This window comes from Mastomys coucha, unplaced genomic scaffold (assembly GCF_008632895.1).
Source record: "Mastomys coucha isolate ucsf_1 unplaced genomic scaffold, UCSF_Mcou_1 pScaffold22, whole genome shotgun sequence".
Taxonomy (NCBI): Eukaryota; Metazoa; Chordata; class Mammalia; order Rodentia; family Muridae; genus Mastomys; species Mastomys coucha.
Window position 1 is genome coordinate 122,568,954 of NW_022196905.1, and position 8,933 is coordinate 122,577,886.

The window sequence follows — 8,933 nt, forward strand, 5'->3', positions numbered from 1 at the left end:
TGACTCTATAGGGGCCAAACCTATTCAAACCACCGCAAGGTGTTCGATCCTCCAGAGTTACAGACGGTTGTGAGTCATCGTATGAGTACTGGGAATTGAACCCAGGTCCTCTGCAAGGGCAGCCGGTGCTCTTAACTTTCCGGACTCTGATTGTTTTTGCTTTTACCTCCGTAAGCCACCTTAGATGTATGTCGTAGATGGAGTTATAAATTAGGGATTTTGAGACATTTAAGCAGTCACCTAGTTGCCTGAAAATGCACTGGCCTCTACCTTTGATTTGAAATGTTGTGTTTATCAATTGGTCTCAGTCTTGCTCTCTTGTTCTAAGAACCCTTTTCATTCTTTCCAGGGACCTTTGTCTTAATAATTGCATGTGTACAGTTTATATATGCACACAGCTTGGCTTCAGGTTCTAAATGCAGCTTATTTAAGAGCACTGGATTTATGCTTGTGTATAATTTGTGTTTGTAAGTTCTTCCCTTATGGCCACTTTTAGAGATGGCTGCCTGCTATTGCTGCGCTAGCCTGGGCCCAGTCAGGCCTCGCAGGCTACAGCTCCATGTAAACAGAGAAGGTTTAATACAAAGGATAAAAATTAGCAGGCCATGTCTTTAATCCCAGTACTTGGGAGGCAGAGGTAGGCTCTGAGTTTAAGGTTAGGCTGGTCTACTGAGTGAGTTCTGGGACAGCCAAGGCTACATAGAAAATATTAACTACCAAGTACAGGGCACCTTATGGTAGGGGGCAGCACTCAGCTCTGCTCAGAATTTATGGGAGGTATCTCTGTGGTACTCTGCCTCAAGTCAGGAGGATTCTCAGACACTGGGCCAGCAGGAAACCCCCTTGGGTACAGATGTAAGCTACCACCAGTAGCTAGGTGCATGGCATGCAGAGAGAGAGGCTCATTCAGATTGGAACCTGGCACTCAGAGCATCGTTGTCAGGGAACGATGGAAAGGTGGCCTCAGGTAGGGTCAACATGAAGGTCAAGAGGAAGCCATGTGTTTTGGGTGCACAGCTGAGCGTCCCTGCTTCCCTGAACCTGAGCAGCTCTCCTTCTGTCTGCAAGTTAGAACCAGTTTACCTGACTGAATTCCTATCTTCAGTATCCCAGTCCTTTCTCAGGAATGGAAGGACATGTTCCTTCTCCTTTACGTTCCCATCACCGTCAGCAAAATTTGAAGTGTTCACTGTTTATTTCATTTGCTCTCTTCCCAGCATTCACCCCCATGACGTTGATTCCTGTACTCATCAGCTAGCTAGATTATCCGATCTGAGCAAAGATGCCCACCATCGGCATTCTGATCTTTGCGAGCGCTAGTCTCCTCTTCCCTGTAGATGACACTGTCTGGGTAAGGGGCATGTCCTATCACAAGTTGACTTGTTCGTCCATAGCAGCTTTCTGTGTCTGGTCAAACAGCTCCAAGTCTTCATTCAGCCAATCCTGTGGCTTCCCTTTGGCAGATTAATTAATTAGTTCTATTAATTACAACCTAAAACTGTGTAGCCCACATGACTAAAGCAAGTCTCATTGGTCGTGGTGACTCGTCTAGGTCACGGTGCCTCATCCAAGCAGTAAGGCTTTGACCTTGATTTTTTTCCCTCCTAGTGTTAGGGTTTAGAAGCTTTTAGTGGGAGAGGAGAAATTCTTTGTTTTCTTTCTTGAACTGTTTACAAAGGGGAATTAGGTTGGCACTGGAAACCACACTGTGGTGATTTTCATCTTTTTTTTTTTTTTTTTTTTTTTTTTGTATGTGTGTATCTAAACTGAGTGGTTTTCAAGGCTTGGTGTGTTCTGAGGTCCACACGGTCTCCTCATCACCTTGCTCCTGCCCTTCACCAATAGCTCAGCCTTCTCTCTCTGCCCCTGGGATCCTTATTGACAAGAGCAGCCATTCACCCACGGGTGCTCCCAGCCATTGGCCTCTGCCAGCTTCTGTAGTATTCAGGAGAGACCTTCTCCTTCCTGGTTCTCCTGCAGGCTGTGTGGCCCAGAGCAAGTGCCTGCAGCCTCTGTGCACCTGTGAAAGAACATTAATGGTCTAATATTCAGATCTCTGGGCTGCCAGCATCAACTTTCCCAAACTCAGCTTCCGCAGTGGGAGTGTGGTGTATCCCTGGATTCCACAGGCTGGGAGTGCATCAAGGCTGCTTCCTTTTGAGATTTGATGGGAAAATCTCTCCCAGGCATCACTCCTGGCTTTTAGTAGCTCTTGGTCATCCCTGGTGTGCCTTGGTTTACAGCTATGTCATTCAATCTTGTCTTCTGTCTCCCCGTCCTCACTGAATTCCTGTCTGTGCCCCAAATTACCCCCACTTTATTTTATTTTTATTTTGATACAGGTCTGAACTTGATAATATAACTTCAAAGTAACCATGAACTTCTGATCTTCTTGCCTCTACCTGCCAAGTCCTACAGGCCAAACTCCTATAGGCATACGATAGGCATGTACCACTATACCTGGGGATCAAACTTAGGGCCCCATGCATCCATCCATACCAGTTGAATCACACCCCCAGCTTCCTTGTCTACCTTTTCAAAGGGGACTGATCAAAGCGTCAGGGAACCATCCTTAGGACCACACAGCAAGAATGACATCTCCAAAGGTTTCCAAATAAGCACCAGCCTGAGCCCTCCCTTGGGGACTAGGCTTTTTCCATGTGAGGATGTGCAGGGGACATAGCTCAGCTATACCACCTCTCCATGGGGCCACAGGGATCAGACGGGGTCGTATGTGTAATGATGCCAAGAGTATTACATAGCTGGTCTCAGCTACTATCCGCTGCAGTTGCATTGTTGACTCAGAGTGTCTTCTGAGATACAGCCCCTGCTGTAGGAGCCTGGAAAGAGCTCTCCCTTTTCCCTTCAAGGTCACATTGCCCTTGGCTTTGACAGACAAAATGCACAACTTGGCTTTGTTTTGTTTTGTTTTGTTTTTTTGAGACAGGGCTTCTCTGTATAGCCCTGGCTATCCTGGAGCTCACTCTGTAGACCAGGCTGGCCTTGAACTCAGAAATCCTCCTGCCTCTGCCTCCCAAGTGCTAGGATTAAAGGCGTGTGCCACCACCGCCCAGCTTCTTAAAATCTTCTAACATGTTTAGCCCCACTCTGGAAACACAGCACTTTCCCAGGGAAAACTGAGTGTATAATGGGATTTTGGTCACGTGTGTCAGCACATGACATGCCACCGATACCCTGGCCTTGTGATGGGTTCCAGCTTTTAAACAGAGGGCCAGGCTATGTCAAAAGACTGTGTGTCTGTCTCCAGCAGCACGGAAAGATCCTGAAAGCCCGAATCATAGTTCATCCACCTCTAAGCATCTTGGGAATGTTATTTGCCTCTGTGTCCTCAGTGATGGCCCAGTCGAAGCTTTCCCATCCAGGAAGTTTCCTAGATGCACTGTCAGCCCTTGGCTTGTCTATCACAGGGAACCTAAAGTGAATGTTACCAGTGATATCAAGTGCTCCAGGCACCTGCCTGCTGCTGCTGGTACAAAGGAGGGCTCCAAATAGCAGGAGAGGACTTATTGCTGTTATGAGGTATTATTAGGGAACAGGAGGAGGAACAAGAAGGGGAGGGAGAGGAGAAAGAGGAGGAAGAAGAGGAGGAAAATGATGAGGTGGTGGTGGAGGTCATAGTCAAACCAGAAAACCACTGGCCCTGGAAAGCAAATCTGAAAGCCAGATGTTCTCAAGCTCTCTCCGGTCATGACTCCAACATAAAACCTGACTAGTAAAACACAAGCTCTGTGGGGGAAATTGTCATGCATGTGCATGCACATGCACTTGCCTGTGTGTGCACTTGTGGAAACCAGTCACTTTCCACCTTATCTTGTGAGATCGGGTCTCATAGAATCTGAAGCTCCTCATTTTGGTTAGCCAGGGTGTGATGGTTTGTTTATGCTTGGCCCAGGGAGTGGCCCTATTAGGGGTGGCCCTGTTTGAGTAGGTGTGACCTTTTTGGAGTAGGAATAGCACTGTGGGTGTGGGCTTTAAGACCCTCATCCTAGCTGCCTGTATTCTGCTAGCAGCCTTCAGATGAAGATGTAGAACTCTCAGCTCCTCCTGCACCATGCCTGCCTGGATGCTGCCATGCTTCCTACCTTGATGATAATGGACGGAACCTCTGAACCTGTAAGCCAGCCCCAATTAAACGTTGTCCTTATAAGAGTTGCTTTGGCCATGGTGTCTGTTCACAGCAGTAAAACCCTAACTAAGACACCAGGGTGACTGCTGTCTTCAGGGATCCCTGTGTCTTGTCTTGTCTTCCCCATTTGCAGGCATTACAGACATGCTCTGTACCCAGCTTTTGCAGGGGTGCTGGGGATTCAAATTCAGGTCCTCAGGCTTGCACAGCTTATAGGCTGAACCCCCACGTGCCCCAGCAGGAGTTAGGGAGGAACTCTTCTTACACAAAACAGCATGATGCAAGCTTTCCTGGATCGTCGCCAGGTGTCCCCCTAGAGCCAAGCAGTTGGTGAAAGGACAGGCTTCAGGTTTTCTCAGAAGCTGTCACAGGAGGAGAGATGTTTGTGTCATGTGCACAACAGAGGGGCACAAGAGGAAGGGCTGGGGTAGAGGTGGAGAGTAAGTAACACATTGCCATCGTAGAGTGCAAAACCAGTCACGTGGTCCCCAGTCCTTAGAATGATGTGGCCCTTCTACACCAGTTCTGTAGCAAATGCAGTACCTGGAAGCAGTTCCCCCCACCTCCGTCACCCCCCTCATACACACTCCCACTGTCTGCATCCCCAGGCATGCCTTCCACAACCTTGAACCGACTCAACTCAGAGGTAGATTCCGACCTGGTTTTTCAGGGCTGTGACACTGCTCCCAGGCTCACTTCTGACCTCCCCATCTCCTCCCACCCCATTCTGGGCCATTTAAATAACAGTGTTCAAAGGCTTTGATGATCCTGTTTATCTTCCCAAAGAAGCTGAGCCCAGATGACCCCCCCCCCCAAGTCATATTTATGTAGCTTTAACCCCCTGACCCACCAGAGAGCCCGGCAAGCTCCCTGCTTAACAGATGTCCCCCCTGTAGGGAAATCGATCAGGGCGAGCACAGCCTGCCTCAGGAAGCTGTGCCTGAACTTCCGAAGTTTTCATCTGTGCAGACAGACACGGATCAGTGTCACCCTGGGAAGGGTCCTTCCACAGCCTCTTTCGAAGATCAGCCTCAGTATGCTGAATGTCTTGCTTCCTGGGAGCTTGACTTGGTGAGACACAATCATAACTTTTATAATGAAATTGATGGGCAAGCGATACAAAAGCTCTGGTACACCATAGCTGATGTGTGTTCAGTGGCACTGGCTTTAAAATGGAAATAAGCTCCAAGTTTTGAATCCTACCTCAAAACTCAGACAGCATGAAAATGCATTTGGGTGAGCAGCAGAAATTACCGTCGTCGCATCCATCCGGCTATCTGTCCTTCCAGATCTACAGATTTGCATGCAATGCACATTCACACATGTGCTGTGTCTCTAAATTCATGGCCAAAGAGAGACGCAGAGAGAAAAAGAAGATGGTCTGAAAAGAAGGTAAGGGAGAGGAGTGAAATGGCGTGGGGCTCCTTGAAGGCAAGGGAGAGAGGAGAAATGGTGTAGGGCCCCCCTGATAGAAAGAAAGGGAAAGATGGAGAGAGAGGCTTCCCAAAGAGGTCACGTAACACAAAGCAATTTGCAATTGCTCAACTATGCACCATTTTATGATAATAAAGACACACACCTACATGCATCTTTTTAATGACCGAAAATTGCTATGACGTGCACCATAACTTATGCTAACTTGCATAATACCCACACAACTGGGTATTTCTGTGGTTGCCTCACAAGCCTATTCTTCTGACATTAGCTTTTCATAATTAATTATTTTTCCTTAGGGGTTGATGGGGGTACAGTCACCCTTAAAGTGGATTAGTGAAAGCCAAATTCGAACTACACTCATAGGGTACTGGGTGTCCCCAGTAGGTGGCACTGTTTAGGGAGGTTGTGTAACTTTCAGAGGGTGGAGCCTTGCTGGTGGAAGTATGCTCATGGGGGTGGGCTTTAGGGTTTATAGACCATCAGGGTTGGTTGTATTTTCTGCAGATTAAAAAAAAAAATGTGATCAGCCAGTTTCTTGTCCCTGTCATCATGTTTTCCCTGCCTGTTGTCATGTCTTCCCCTCCATGAGGAGACTCTCTGAAACCAAAAGCCAAAATAAACTCGTTCTTTAAGTTGTTTTTGGTTGTGGTGACATATCACAGCGCCAGAAAGTGTAACCAGTGTAGAAATCTAATGTCAAACTCACATCTACCTGCTTTGGAAGAGCCTCTCCCCTTAATTTGAAAGATCAAGTCAGTCTCCAGTAAGGAAGAGAGAATGGTTGTCACAGAAAAGAAACCACGGGGATAATGAGCAAGAAGCTACATTCAAGGGACGATTTGTAAAGCCTCATAGCATCCATAACTGTGTGATAAAATGCAAATACATCTGTGAAAAAGATATCGTTGTTTAAGCCCATTAGTCTCCCTTGATGGACAACTCCTTCTTCATCCCAGTCCCACCCCTATACCTCTGTGACTAAGTTCTTCTTCTCACATTTCTGCTTGTCCATCCTTGGACACCCACAGCGCCCACCCCCCACCACCCTTTGCCTATCTTGGAACTTCTGATACACCAAGGCAGAGTTTCTCACAATAAGGTCCCTGCACCCTGCAGATCTACCTGCCCTGTCTCCCCAGAATTAGGATTAAAGGCATGCACCACCACACCACACCAGACTTGTTTCCTATGTGTTTGTTTGTTTGTTGTATTTGGACAAGGTCTTGCTATGTAGCCCCAGGCTTGCCTGGAACTGCCTTAGCAGGAACAATCCTCCTGTCTGAGCTTCCCAAGTGTTGAGGTTGTAGGCATGTGCTACCATATCTATGAAGGTATTGTTGTACCTAATTAATACTTTTAGGGTTCTGGTCAGCTGACAATATAGAAGGAAACATTTCAATTGTAACACTTCCCTAGTTCCTCTCTGGGTATTCTTAAACTCGGGGTGCACTTTTGTGACATCAGACGCATTTGTTGTTGGGAGAACTGGGCCATTGCCTGCAGCTTGTGGTAACACTTCCCAGGTATTTAGAACCATTTGGTGCGTCCTGTACCAAGCTGTCCCTCACTCCACAGCTGCCATTCCTCCCACTGCTGTCCCTTTCAGGACCAGATTGTTCTCGCAGGAGATGTAAAGATCAGTCTCTTGCGTTACGGTGCCATCTACTGGTGCCACTGAGGAACGGCTTGCTTGTCACCTGTGGAAGAGTTTGAGCTGTTTTTCAGATTGTGACTTTCCAGTGCTTCCAAAGTAACACCTCTGGGTCTATAACCTCATCATTTTTGGCGGCAGAGTCAGGAGGATCATTGCATGTTAGAAGCCAACCTGGTCTGTGTAATGAGTCCAAAACCATCCAAAGTTCTGTCCTGGAACTGAGAGATCCACCTGCCTCTGCCTCCTGAGTGCTGGGATTAAAGGCTTGTGCCACCACTTCCAGGGTCTCATTCACTTTCTAAGAGTGAATGAGATTAGCTTTATGTTTCCCCACCCCCCAAAACACACTAGGCTAATTTTTCTCCCCTCCCAACCCCCAGTCCTCCAGCTTCAACTTCCAGAATGCTGGTCTAATGGGCGTGTTCCCCCATACCCAAAGAATGCCCATACTTCAAAAAGGAAAATTCCTTCCTCCCTTCCCAAATTTACCAAATCAGGGATGTATGAAAGTCTCTAATTCTCAGAAGCTCTTCCAATGGCATTTTACATTCAGGTAAGCACGGGAAACCCTGGCATCGGCCTGTCCCCTTCACTCAGTAGGAGGGTACAGGGCTGGGAAACTATCGCGCTGCCACTCCCAACTCCTGGCAAGTGTATTTACTAAATGATAAGTATAAGATGCCACATCTGCTTCCTAAGTGGAACTTTCAAGCAAACCTGAGAGAATCCCATGTCTATAGATTGAATATTCCTATTCTGAAACCTCCAAGTCTGAAGAGCTCCAAAAATCACAAATTCATGACAGCAGACATGATGTCACTGGTGGGGAATCTCACAGTTGACCTCACAGGATGGTCCCAGAATGCAGGTACACTAAAGACCTGGCATAAAATCACCTTTAGGCTGTGTCTAAGGTAAGCTTGAAACTAGAGTGGAATTTCATGGTTTGTTTCACTCTCAACTCCAAGACGACCTCATTTGGTACACGCAAATATTTTGATAGCAAAAAACAAATGATCCAAAAATCCCAGGCAGATGCCAAACATGCTAAAGAAGAAACACCCACGTCCCTTATTTTATTTAGCTAACTCAACACTACAAGTCAGGAGCCATCCATCTGTGGAAAGGTCACTTTGTCATATATCCCGTATATCCTGCAGCTTGAACGACATGAGGGGCTCTGCTCTGTTTTATAAAGTCCCCACTGATTTTCCTGGAGTGTGTGTTGATTCCACGAGGAAATAGGATGTTAAGAACAATCGACTCAGGGTGGACCTGCATAGCTGCTTATGAATCATGTGCAACTGCTTGCTTGGAACAGAGACTCGCACCTGATCACACCAGCTCAATTGCATCTATAGAGGATCTGGCACGGGGTGACTTTTAACGGGTCCTGTGGCGATACTGCAGCTAGTGGCGAATCTGCCTCATCTTAGCTTGGCACGGACCGACCAGCCACCTACTCCGAGAATTCGGAAAAATGAAAATTTGGAAAATGACTTATCCTTTCGGCTTTCCTTCAAATCTCACATTTCTAAGGGGTGGAATGGCTTGCGACTTTTAAGGCCCAGTCAGAGTTGGAGTCCCAACTTTTTCTCTGCAGGGTGCTGGAAAGGCCACCATTGCGAGAGGAGGATTCGCACCTGGAGCAAGGACCAGAAGAGCGGGGCTTGGGTGTGGTCTCGAGACCCCGCC

At 47.3% G+C, this 8,933-nt stretch overlaps 1 long non-coding RNA gene across 1 annotated transcript; it reads right to left on the reverse strand.

Annotated features, from left to right (window-relative positions):
- Positions 1-6,775: 6,775 nt before the first annotated feature.
- Positions 6,776-8,927, reverse strand: LOC116068470. Its single transcript, XR_004109597.1, has 2 exons — positions 8,570-8,927; positions 6,776-7,281 (listed from the first exon to the last, which is right to left on the reverse strand). It is a non-coding gene; the product is annotated as an uncharacterized LOC116068470 (long non-coding RNA).
- Between the last annotated feature and the right edge of the window lie 6 nt (positions 8,928-8,933).